Source organism: Triticum aestivum, chromosome 3D (genome assembly GCF_018294505.1).
Source record: "Triticum aestivum cultivar Chinese Spring chromosome 3D, IWGSC CS RefSeq v2.1, whole genome shotgun sequence".
NCBI classification, from domain to species: Eukaryota; Viridiplantae; Streptophyta; class Magnoliopsida; order Poales; family Poaceae; genus Triticum; species Triticum aestivum.
Window position 1 is genome coordinate 438,599,573 of NC_057802.1, and position 12,488 is coordinate 438,612,060.

The following is a 12,488-nucleotide window of genomic DNA, read 5'->3' on the forward strand; positions in this document are numbered from 1 at the left end:
TTGTTTGTTGCATTCATCATCGCATCATCCGCATTGCATCGGCACTCGTTGTCGTCATTGTTTTTAAAACTTGCATTCGTTCGTAGTTGCCGCGTTCCCCCTTGTCTTCGTTGACCGTTCCGAGACCAACCGTGTTTTCGGTTCCCTCTTGTCAAACCAACTAACCTCTCTCGTCAGCCCGCGATCCCCTCCCGCGCGTCCGAAAGTTGTCCCGTACCCGACCCGGTTTGTTGTTACCGTTGGATTCGGATCATCCCCAAACATCTACAAAACATCTCCGTTTTCTTAATTGGACGCTCTAGCCTACTTATTCTCGACCGCCCGATTATAATCAGACGCCCCTAAACCCCCTCTATTTTCTGCCCTGCCTATTTAAACAGCAACCCCATACCTAATCTAGCCTAACCCTAAAACCTAGGGGAGATATCCCATCCATCAATCTCCATGCCGCCGCCACCTTCCTCGTTTTCCCCATCGACCCAATCCATGCAGCTTCCCCTCGATCCCGCCGCCTCCTTGCTCGGGAGAGCAAAGGCTCGACCGAGAGCCTCCCGTGCGCCTCCACCTCCCTGCCGGAGCAGCACCAGCCGCTCCCCACTGCTCGCAGCCGCCTCCCCTCCCGGCTCCCGTGCGTGTCCAGCACCAAAGGAGAGGAGCTCCTTGAGCCCTCGATCCAGCGGGCAGGTGCCCGAGCGCCTCCTCACCTCGTCCCCGCGCCGCTCGTCGGAAGAACAAGCAGGCCTCCTGCCTCGCCGGAGGTCGACTACGGCCGCCCAGGCCTGTGCTCCGCTGACCCTTGCCTTGGTCCCCTCCTTCCTCGACGCCGAGCTCGCCAAGCCCCGCCGCCAGGGACCTCCTCTGCGCCCCGTTGACCTGCGGCTCCACCCGTCAAGTTCCCGGAGCCACCGCCGCCCCGCCAAGTTCCCCTGCTATGTCGCCCGCCCGCTCGCTTCGTCTGCTTCGAAAGAGACAGCCAGCGCTGCCCCTTCGTTGACTTGGTCCAGCGCCAGCGTGGCCGGCCTCCAAATCCCAGGCGTCAAGGCCCAGCGCCTCGCCTCAGCCTCTCCACCGACTGGGCCTGGCCCATGGGTGAGCTCTCCACAGCCCTCCTGTTCAACCCAGCAGTGCACCAGATTCGGCCCATGTCTCTTTTTTTTCGGTTCTGCGAATTTCCTAATTATCCAGGAGTTTTCAGATTTACGGAAAAAGACCCTCTAGATCATGCATTTAATAACTCACAAATGGTGCATCGGATTAAAATGTTTTAAATATATAAAATGCTTATAATTTCATCTAGTTTCATAATATGCCACTCTCATCCATGTTTAAAATGTTTAAAATGTTGTTTGTTTAATTTTGCATAAATGCCATGCTAAAATGCTTTAATTCATAACTAATTAACCGTAACTCGGAATTTAATAAACTTTATATGTAAATGGGGTAGAAAAATGCCTAGTTTAACATGGTGCACTTTATTTTGCTGTTTAACAACTTTAAAATATGGTTTAGGGCAGAACAGTACCAAATCTAAAATATGGACATGAGGATTTTCCGGAATTGTTGTTTGTTGTTCCGGCCTCATTTAAACTTGCCTAAATAGTTAGTTTACTTATGCTTCACCTATTGCCATGTTAATCAACATTTAATAATATGGGGTACATAGTCGAGAGAGAACTAAATAATTGATGTGGTGTTTCGTCAATATGCAACTCATTGCATATTGAGCTCCACTTAATTTGTAGTGTTGTTTGTTGCATTTTGCCATGCCATGCCTCATTTAAACCGGACATGCATCATACTTGTTTGTGCATCATCTCATGTTTCTGTGATGGTTGTTTACTATGTTGTTTGTTTCTTTCCGGTTTGCTTCTCCCGTTAGCTTCGGTTTCGTTCCGGAGTTGTGAGGATTCGTTCGACTACGTCCGTTTGTCTTCTTCATGGACTCGTTCTTCTTCGTTGCGGGATCTCAGGCAAGATGACCATACCCTCGAAATCACTTCTATCTTTGCTTGCTAGTTGTTCGCTCTATTACTATGCCGCGCTACCTACCACTTGCTATATCATGCCTCCCAAATTGCCATGAACACCTCTAACCTTTGTCACCCTTCCTAGCAAACCATTGTTTGGCTATGTTACCGCTTTTGCTCAGCCCCTCTTATAGCGTTGCTAGCTGCAGGTGAAGATGAAGATTGCTCCATGTTGGTTTATGTTTATGTTGGGATATCACAATATCTCTTATTTAATTAATGCATGTATATACTTGGTAAAGGGTGGAAGGCTCGGCCTTATGCCTGGTGTTTTGTTCCACTCTTGCGGCCCTAGTTTCCGTCATACCGGTGTTATGTTCCTTGATTTTGCGTCCCTTACGCGGTTGGGTGATTTATGGGACCCCCTTGACAGTTCGCTTTGAATAAAACTCCTCTAGCAAGGCCCAACCTTGGTTTTACCATTTGCCTACCTAAGCCTTTTCCCTTGGGTTCTGCAGACTCAAGGGTCATCTTTATTTTAACCCCCGGGCCAGTTCTCCTTCGAGTGCTGGTCCAAACCGAGCGATGTCCGGTGCCCCCTGGGCAACCAGGGTCTATGCCAACCCGACGTCTTGCTCATCCGGTGTGCCCTGAGAACGAGATATGTGCAGCTCCTATCGGGATTTGTCGGCACATTCGGGCGGCTTTGCTGGTCTTGTTTTACCATTGTCGAAATGTCTTGTAAACCGGGATTCCGAGACTGATCGGGTCTTCCCAGGAGAAGGAATATCCTTCGTTGACCGTGAGAGGTTATAATGGGCTAAGTTGGGACACCCCTGCAGGGTATAAACTTTCGAGAGCCATGCCCGCGGTTATGTGGCAGATGGGAATTTGTTAATGTACGGTTGTAGAGAACTTGACACTTGACTTAATTAAAATACATCAACCGTGTGGGTAGCCGTGATGGTCCCTTTTCGGCGGAGTCCGGGAAGAGAACACGGCTTTTGGGTTATGTTTGACGTAAGTAGGAGTTCAGGATCACTTCTTGATCATTACTAGTTGACGACCGTTCCGTTGCTCTTCTTCTCGTTCTTATTTGCGTATGTTAGCCACCATATATGCTTAGTCGCTACTGCAACCTCACCACCTTACCCTTTCCTACCCTTAAGCTTAAATAGTCTTGATCTCGCGGGTGTGAGATTGCTGAGTCCTTCGTGACTCACAGATACTTCCAAAACAGTTGCAGGTGCCGATGATACCAGTGCAAATGACACAACCGAGCTCAAGTGGGAGTTCGACGAGGAACTTGGTCGTTACTTTGTTTCTTTTCCTGTTGATCTGAGTGGAGCCCAGTTGGGACGATCGGGGATCTAGCATTTGGGGTTGTCTTCTTTTATTTTGGTTCCGTAGTCGGACCTATGTGTGTACTCTGAATGATGTATGATTTATTTATGTATTGTGTGAAGTGGCGATTGTAAGCCAACTCTTTATCCCATTCTTGTTCATTACATGGGATTGTGTGAAGATGACCCTTCTTGCGACAAAACGACAATGCGGTTATGCCTCTAAGTCGTGCCTCGACACGTGGGAGATATAGCCGCATCGTGGGCGTTACAAGTTGGTAATCAGAGCCATCCCCGACTTAGGAGCCCCCTGCTTGATCGAATCGCTGGCGTTGTTGAGTCTAGAACAAAAATGTTTTGAGTCTTAGGATTATATATATCGGAGAGTAGGATTCTTTTTACTCCTCAGTCCCTTCGTCGCTCTGGTGAGGCCTCCTGACGTAGAAGTTTTGACTTTCTCTCCTCAAATTTCACTAAAAATTTTTTAGGATCACGCGGGTATCTTGGAATCGTTCCGATGGTTTTGTGACGAGAACATTGTTCTTGGTGCCTCCTGACATTTAGGGGTTGTGGCAGTGTCCCGGGGAGTTGAGCTCCGAGGTGTTGTCGTCACAATTTTATCGTTGCAGTTCTGGAATACCTGAGTTTCGCCGACATCGAAAATCTCTTTTATGCAGTTGTTGGTGAGATCACCTCGACGCCACCCAGTACTAGGGCGGGAGTTCGGGAGTATTGCCATAACTCGTATAACAGATGCTTTTCGAAGGTTGAGGTAAATGATTTCCGAAGGTTTCTTGGTTATGTGTTGAAGGATGGATACAGCTGGATCTAGGTATTGTTAGTTTGGGTGATATATTTTGTGTCCCCTGTATCCCCAACACCTGATTGCATAACCAGAAAGTTTCTGGAGTTTATAAGTGGGAATTCAAGTAGCTCCTAGGATATCTTTTCGACAGATGCATGATATGAGATTGGGGTTCGACGTCTAGTGGTCCGCCTTTCCACGGTTGGTTTTACAGTGGTCTCGTAGTGGCTTAAAGAGTCCTTGGCTATGCCGACTCGGGGACGCTTCGTATGTCATGTGCACTGCCTTGTACATGATGATGCTGTACGATCGAGCCCGTGTGGGCCCCACCACGAAAACTTCGGACGAAATCTCTATCATATGTTTGTTCCGGCTTATTCTGCAAGCCAATCCTTTGTTTTGTTTTAATTTGTGGTATTCGAGTTGCTTCAATGCCAAGTGTTGATTCCATACCTTCCCTAAGCGGTGTTCCCCTACTTCTATGTGGATACTAAGCCTTCTTGATCATCGAGATTGTCATGCCAATTCTTTTCCAACCGACGTGCTTCTCTTCAAGTGGATCTGATCATTTCAACATTCGCGAGATCAATTCTCAGTTCTTTGCAATGGTGTTTATTCCATCTGCCCCAAGTTGCCTTTGTTTTCCCGCCCTCCCACCCTTTTCTTCAAGGACCCAGATTTCTTAATCAAGTATCCATTTTATTCATGTGAAGTCCCTTCATTCTTTTCCGTCAATGCTCTTACCCGGTGGTTCTCATGAAGATGTTCTTCAAGTTTAATACTCTTCGTTCTTTTTCTTCTCCGGTGGACTCAAGTCAAGCTTTCAGTGTTGATCGTATTCTTGTCCTTGTTTCAAATGCTTTCTCATGCCGGTGTACCTCTTAATCATCCACTTCTCGCCATTCATTTGTTCTGGAGTGCTGAAGATATCTCTGAAGATTCGTGTTTCCACTCCGCATCAATTCTAACTATTTCGAGGTTGTTAGCTCATTCAAGCCATTTAATTCAACCGGTGCTATCTCCTTTTCAAGTAATTATTCAATGGTGTATCTTTTGAGTGGGCCCTAACCCACACGTCTTTTCCCAGGATCTTACCTGACTCTTCTAACTTTTTTCCGGAGTTATTCTCAAATTCATTGCAAAGTTTGACGTAAGAATGAATTATCATCAGTCAAATGTCTTTCTCCAAGATCTTTAAAATCATTTTCATCGTTCGTTCAATCTTTTCTAATTTTCATCCCGGAGTATCTCTACAACTCAAGGTGGTGGTTTCTCGTCGTCATTCTCGGATTTTGAAGACCGACGAAGAGTTTTTCCTCCAAATCCTTATCCATTCTTCCAAAGATTCATGGTTCAAGCTTGATGCCATCCTCTCATAATTGTTTTTCGATTGTGAGAATTCTTTTCACCCATCCGGAGCAATTCATGAGTCTTTTCAGTTTGATTCTCCGAAGGCCATCATTTCAGAAGATTTATTCATTCTCAACATTCAACTCTCGTTCTCCAAATCTTACCGGTGCATCGTTCAAATATCCTCTAATCAGTTCATGATCTTTTCGTTCTCATGTGTCTAAATTCTGTCAAGTATCTTTATTCGTTTTCTAATTCTTCTCGATGAATTGCGCCTTTGCTACTTTCATTTCCAATTCTTACGGTGGTTCATTCAAGAATTCTCTTCCGTTGTTATCGTATCAATTCATTCGTTCTTTTCCAAATTCTCTTCCGTTGTTACCGGTGGTTCGTTGAAGTCCTTCTCAAGTTTGCGCTATATCTCTCTTAATCCTTTCTACGAGAATAAGTAGTATGCCAAAATCCATTGCTTGTCATCAATTTAAATTGGTGAAGGATACGCATAACATAATTCTTGTTCTTGTTTCATCCAAGTGATTAATTTCTTCTTTCCGGAGTTGTTCATCATATCACATTCTCAGTTCGAGTTGCTTCATCTTTATTTTCCGGAGCTCCAAGTTATTTCAATTATATCATTTCAAAGCTTCATCTAATCATTGCAAGGCTTCTCCCGGAGTTCTTTTCAACTTTCCCTTTCGTTTGATCATTCTTTTATTATCGGAGATCTTCATGGAGACTCTACATGGTGCTTCGTCAAGGATTCTTTTCATTCTTCAATTGTTCTTCAAGATTTCTCTCGGAGTTAAGATCCATCAAGCCATACTTCAAAATAAACATGGTGCTCAACACATGTTTGTTTTGAGGAGTTCAAGCATTCTTCATCTTGCATTCCGAAGTGCAATTCTTTCTCTCTTATCTTTTGAGGTGGTGTTATGTCATTCTTGATAATTTCCTTCATGTTTCATGATTCACAAGTTGTCAGGAATGAGATAATTAAATCCATCATTTTCTCTTCGTTCAAGAGATATTTTTGACCAATCAATCTCTTTGTTGGAGTTATCTTGGGTTATATTTCACCTACAGCCTTCCCTAAGGAATGTTGCTAATTGTGGTGTCTATCAATGATCCAAGTTTTTCTCCTATCCTATCGGCGAGAGAAGTTTTCATCTCTTCGTTGATCTCAAGCAAGCAATTGTTTTCGTTAGTGGCAAAATTTCACCTCATAATTTTGAGAAGTTTTCCATAAGCCCACAACAAGCTTGTTCTTTTCGTTGTTGATTTTTTCCAACAACTCCGTTCAATCCTACTTCGTAAGGATGCTCTTTAAAATTCATTTATGGTAGGAGATGTTGGTATCATTCTTCGTTCTATTCACTCCAACTATCTAACTATCATGCATTGTTTCCAGAGGCTTTGTGATGTTGCTCTCTTCGACCAATCATCTTGTTTTGTCAAGATCATGTAATTTTTCCTTTCTTATCCGTTTAGCCGGAGTGTCGTGTTTTCATTCGAGTTCTCTCATCTTATCAAGTTTTGTCTCCTTCCTCAACCGGAGTGCTGTCTGAAATCTTTCTTACCCCTTGTGCCATTCTTTCATTAGTTCCGGAGGCAACGTGTTGTTAATTTCATCGAGTATCCTCTCATCTTGTCAAGATCATGTTAAATTCCTTCCATTTACAGTCGGAGTGCTGTCCAAATTATATCACTCTTATTCCTTCTCTATCTTGTTTTAACCGGAGTGTTGTCGTAATTGGTCTTTATCGTTCCTTATACATCTCGTTTCAACCGGAGTGCTTGCATGTACTTCTTGTCCATCGTAACCATTTTTGTTTGCTTTTCAACCTACAAGGTTCTCGTAACGTTCCTTGTTTCTCTTTTCTAATGGAGTGTTTGCAATCGCGTTCATCTCCATTGTATTCTTCTTTAAATTATTTAACCTCTCAAGGTTCGTGGTTTCACTCGTTCTTCAAAGAAGCAACTTTTGTTTTACCTCTTCCTCTTCCGTTTCTCTCCGGTGCCATCCTAGATCTCGGGACGAGATCCTCTCGTAGTGGTGGAGTGTTGTGACGCCCCGAGACCGACGCTCCAGATGCCTGCCATGTTTTGCGTGACCGCCGTGTGTTTTATTTGTTTGTTGCATTCATCATCGCATCATCCGCATTGCATCGACACTCGTTGTCGTCATTGTTTTTAAAACTTGCATTCATTCGTAGTTGCCGCGTTCCCCCCTTGTCTTCGTTGATCGTTCCGAGACCAACCGTGTTTTCGGTTCCCTCTTGTCAAACCAACTAACCTCTCTCGTCAGCCCGCGATCCCCTCCCACGCATCCGAAAGTTGTCCCGTACTCGACCTGGTTTGTTGTTACCGTTGGATTCAGATCATCCCCAAACATCTACAAAACATCTCCGTTTTCTTAATTGGACGCTCTAGCCTACTTATTCTCGACCGCCCGATTATAATCAGACGCCCCTAAACCCCCCCCCCCTCTGTTTTCTGCCCTGCCTATTTAAACAGCAACCCCATACCTAATCTAGCCTAACCCTAAAACCTAGGGGAGCTGTCCCATCCATCAATCTCCATGCCGCCGCCACCTTCCTCGTTTTCCCCATCGACCCAATCCATCCATCCCGCAGCTTCCCCTCGATCCCGTCGCCTCCTTGCTCGGGAGAGCAAAGGCTCGACCCCGAGCCTCCCATGCGCCTCCACCTCCCTGCCGGAGCAGCACCAGCTGCTCCCCACTGCTCGCAGCCGCCTCCCCTCCCGGCTCCCGTGCGCGTCCAGCACCAAAGGAGAGGAGCTCCTCGAGCCCTCGATCCAGCGGGCAGGTGCCCGAGCGCCTCCTCACCTCGTCCCCGCGCCGCTCGTCGGAAGAACCAGCAGGCCTCGTGCCTCATCGGAGGTCGACTACGGCCGCCCAGGCCCGTGCTCCGCTGACCCTTGCCTTGGTCCCCTCCTTCCTCGACGCCGACCTCGCCAAGCCCCGCCGCTAGGGACCTCCTCTGCGCCCCGTTGACCTGCGGCTCCACCGCCCCGTCAAGTTCCCGGAGCCACCGCCGCCTCGCCAACGCCGCTCGCCACCACCGTCGCCCTCTGCATCGCAGCCGTGCAGGACCGCGTCGACCTCCTCTGCTCGCCCTCTGCTTCCTGCGTTGACCCCGCGCTAAGTACCGGCCTCGTCCCTGCCTCGAGGTCGCCGCTCTGCCGCCGGAGACCAAGCTGCCGGAGCCCCAAGCCCCTGCGCCTCTCCGCCGCCCCGCCAAGTTCCCCTGCTGCGTCACCCGCCCGCTCGCTTTGTCTGCTTCGAACGAGACAGCTAGCGCTGCCCCTTCGTTGACTTGGTCCAGCGCCAGCGTGGCCGGCCTCCAAGTCCCAGGCGTCAAGGCCCAGCGCCTCGCCTCAGCCTCTCCACCGACTGGGCCTGGCCCATGGGTGAGCTCTCCACAGCCCTCCTGTTCAGCCCAGCAGTGCACCAGATTCGGCCCATGTCTCGTTTTTTTTCGGTTCTGCGAATTTCCTAATTATCCAGGAGTTTTCAGATTTACAGAAAAGACCCTCTAAATCATGCATTTAATAACTCACAAATGGTGCATCGGATTAAAATGTTTTAAATATGTAAAATGCTTAGAATTTCGTCTAGTTTCATAATATGCCACTCTCAACCATGTTTAAAATGTTTAAAATGCTGTTTGTTTAATTTTGCATAAAGGCCATGCTAAAATGCTTTAATTCATAACTAATTAACCGTAACTCGGAATTTAATAAACTTTATATGTAAATGGGGTAGAAAAATGCCTAGTTTAACATGGTGCACTTTATTTTGCAGTTTAACAACTTTAAAATATGGTTTAGGGCAGAACAGTACCAAATCTAAAATATGGACATGAGGATTTTCCAGAATTGTTGTTTGTTGTTCCGGCCTCATTTAAACTTGCCTAAATAGTTAGTTTACTTATGCTTCACCTATTGCAATGTTAATCAACATTTAATATTGTTGGGTACATAATCGAGAGAGAACTAAATAATTGATGTGGTGTTTCGTCAATATGCAACTCATTGCATATTGAGCTCCACTTAATTTGTAGTGTTGTTTGTTGCATTTTGCCATGCCATGCCTCATTTAAACCGGACATGCATCATACTTGTTTGTGCATCATGTCATGTTTCTGTCATGGTTGTTTGCTATGTTGTTTGTTTCTTTCCGGTTTGCTTCTCCCGTTAGCTTTGGTTTCGTTCCGGAGTTGTGAGGATTCATTCGACTACGTCCGTTTGTCTTCTTCATGGACTCGTTCTTCTTCCTTGCGGGATCTCAGGCAAGATGACCATACCCTCGAAATCACTTCTATCTTTGCTTGCTAGTTGTTCGCTCTATTACTATGCCGCGCTACCTACCCCTTGCTATATCATGCCTCCCAAATTGCCATGAAACCACCTCTAACCTTTGTCACCCTTCCTAGCAAACCATTGTTTGGCTATGTTACCGCTTTTGCTCAGCCCCTCTTATAGCGTTGCTAGTTGCAGGTGAAGATGAAGATTGCTCCATGTTGGTTTATGTTGATGTTGGGATATCACAATATCTCTTATTTAATTAATGCATGTATATACTTGGTAAAGGGTGGAAGGCTCGGCCTTATGCCTGGTGTTTTGTTCCACTCTTGCCGCCCTAGTTTCCGTCATACCGGTGTTATGTTCCTTGATTTTGCGTCCCTTACGCGGTTGGGTGATTTATGGGACCCCCTTGACAGTTCGCTTTGAACAAAACTCCTCCAGCAAGGCCCAACCTTGGTTTTACCATTTGCCTACCTAAGCCTTTTTCCCTTGGGTTCTGCAGACTCAAGGGTCATCTTTATTTTAACCCCCGGGCCAGTTCTCCATCGAGTGCTGGTCCACACCGAGCGATGTCCGGCGCCCCTTGGGCAACCAGGGTCTATGCCAACCCGACGTCTTGCTCATCCGGTGTGCCCTGAGAACGAGATATGTGCAGCTCCTATCGGGATTTGTCGGCACATTCGGGCGGCTTTGCTGGTCTTGTTTTACCATTGTCGAAATGTCTTATAAACCGGGATTCCGAGACTGATCGGGTCTTCCCGGGAGAAGGAATATCCTTCGTTGACCATGAGAGCTTATAATGGGCTAAGTTGGGACACCCCTGCAGGGTATAAACTTTCGAGAGCCGTGCCCGCGGTTATGTGGAAGATGGGAATTTGTTAATGTCCGGTTGTAGAGAACTTGACACTTGACTTAATTAAAATACATCAACCGTGTGTGTAGCCGTGATGGTCCCTTTTCGGCGGAGTCCGGGAAGAGAACACGACTTTTGGGTTATGGTTGACGTAAGTAGGAGTTCAGGATCACTTCTTGATCATTACTAGTTGACGACCGTTCCGTTGCTCCTCTTCTCGCTCTTATTTGCGTATGTTAGCCACCATATATGCTTAGTCGCTGCTGCAACCTCACCACCTTACCCTTTCCTACCCTTAAGCTTAAATATTCTTGATCTCGCGGGTGTGAGATTGCTGAGTCCTTCGTGACTCACAGATACTTCCAAAACAGTTGCAGGTGCCGATGATACCAGTGCAGATGACGCAACCGAGCTCAAGTGGGAGTTCGACGAGGAACTTGGTCGTTACTTTGTTTCTTTTCCTGTTGATCAGTAGTGGAGCCCAGTTGGGACGATCGGGGATCTAGCATTTGGGGTTGTCTTCTTTTATTTTGGTTCTGTAGTCGGACCTATGTGTGTATCTTGAATGATGTATGAATTGATTATGTATTGTGTGAAGTGGCGATTGTAAGCCAACTCTTTATCCCATTCTTGTTCATTACATGGGATTGTGTGAAGATGACCCTTCTTGCGACAAAACCACAATGCAGTTATGCCTCTAAGTCGTGCCTCGACACGTGGGAGATATAGCCGCATCGTGGGTGTTACAGCGTGTTCATCGGGAGGGGAGCCCTTTCACCACTACCCACCGCGCACCTCCCTCCCAACGTCCCCATTAATGGCGCACGAGTACCTGTTCTACGACGTGGCTATATGTCTCACTGGACTGAGATTTAAGAAAGAAACATGAAAATTTGAAAAGAAAGTTTTGCACAGATCTTGATGTAAGATCCGACGGACCTATATAGCATCGACTGTGACTTATAGCAAGCATGATGAATATAAGGATGATGACAGTGGATAATAATTGTCTTACGTATTTAGGAACATAATTAAAAAAAGCCACATGCGGCAACGCCCGAAATACATAAGGGCAAAAGAAGAAGGAAGACAACGATCTGGCTCATTGATCTCTACTTTGTTGATGCGTTGCTGCAGGCCGCGGGAACTAGTCTCCGCGGCAAGCGGCGATAAGCTCTTTCTTGTCCTCAAGATGCTGCTTGAGAGCATCCACGGATTCCTCCACCAGCCTTCTGCGCTCGATGCGCAGCATGGCATTCTCGTCCATAAGTTTCTCGATGATGACGCCGGTCCTCTCCAACAAGGCAGTGGTCTGCTCCTTTTGCCCCGCACTTCCGACGATCTTCGCCCTCAGCAGGTCGCGCTCGGCCTGGAGCTTCGCATTGCTCTTATTTAGTTGTCGGATGACGCCGGTAGACTGTTCAAACGAGCCTTTCAGGTCATCCTGCAACCTCGCCCACCTGGAGATCTGATCCATCTGCCTAAGGACGAGGGCACGCATGCGCCTGTAAGAGTCCTCGCCTGCCCGCGAGACATTTTCCTAGGCCGCCGCGGCGTAGGAGGACATCTCTGCTGCATTCGCGGTGCGGCGGGACATCTCATCTGCTTCCGCGGCGCGGCCGGACCAGTCTGCTGCATCGACGGCGCGGCGGGACCTCCATGATGCTTCGGCGGCGCGGCGGGACCTCTCTGCTGCTACGGCCGCGCGGCGGGACATGTTAGCTGCTTTGGCGGCGAGGCGGGACATCTCTCGTGCTTCCGCTTCCAGGATCGCCTCTCCTTGGTGGCAATCTCTCGACCCAGAACTCACGCTGGCCATGGCAGACGCAAGGGAACGATGATGA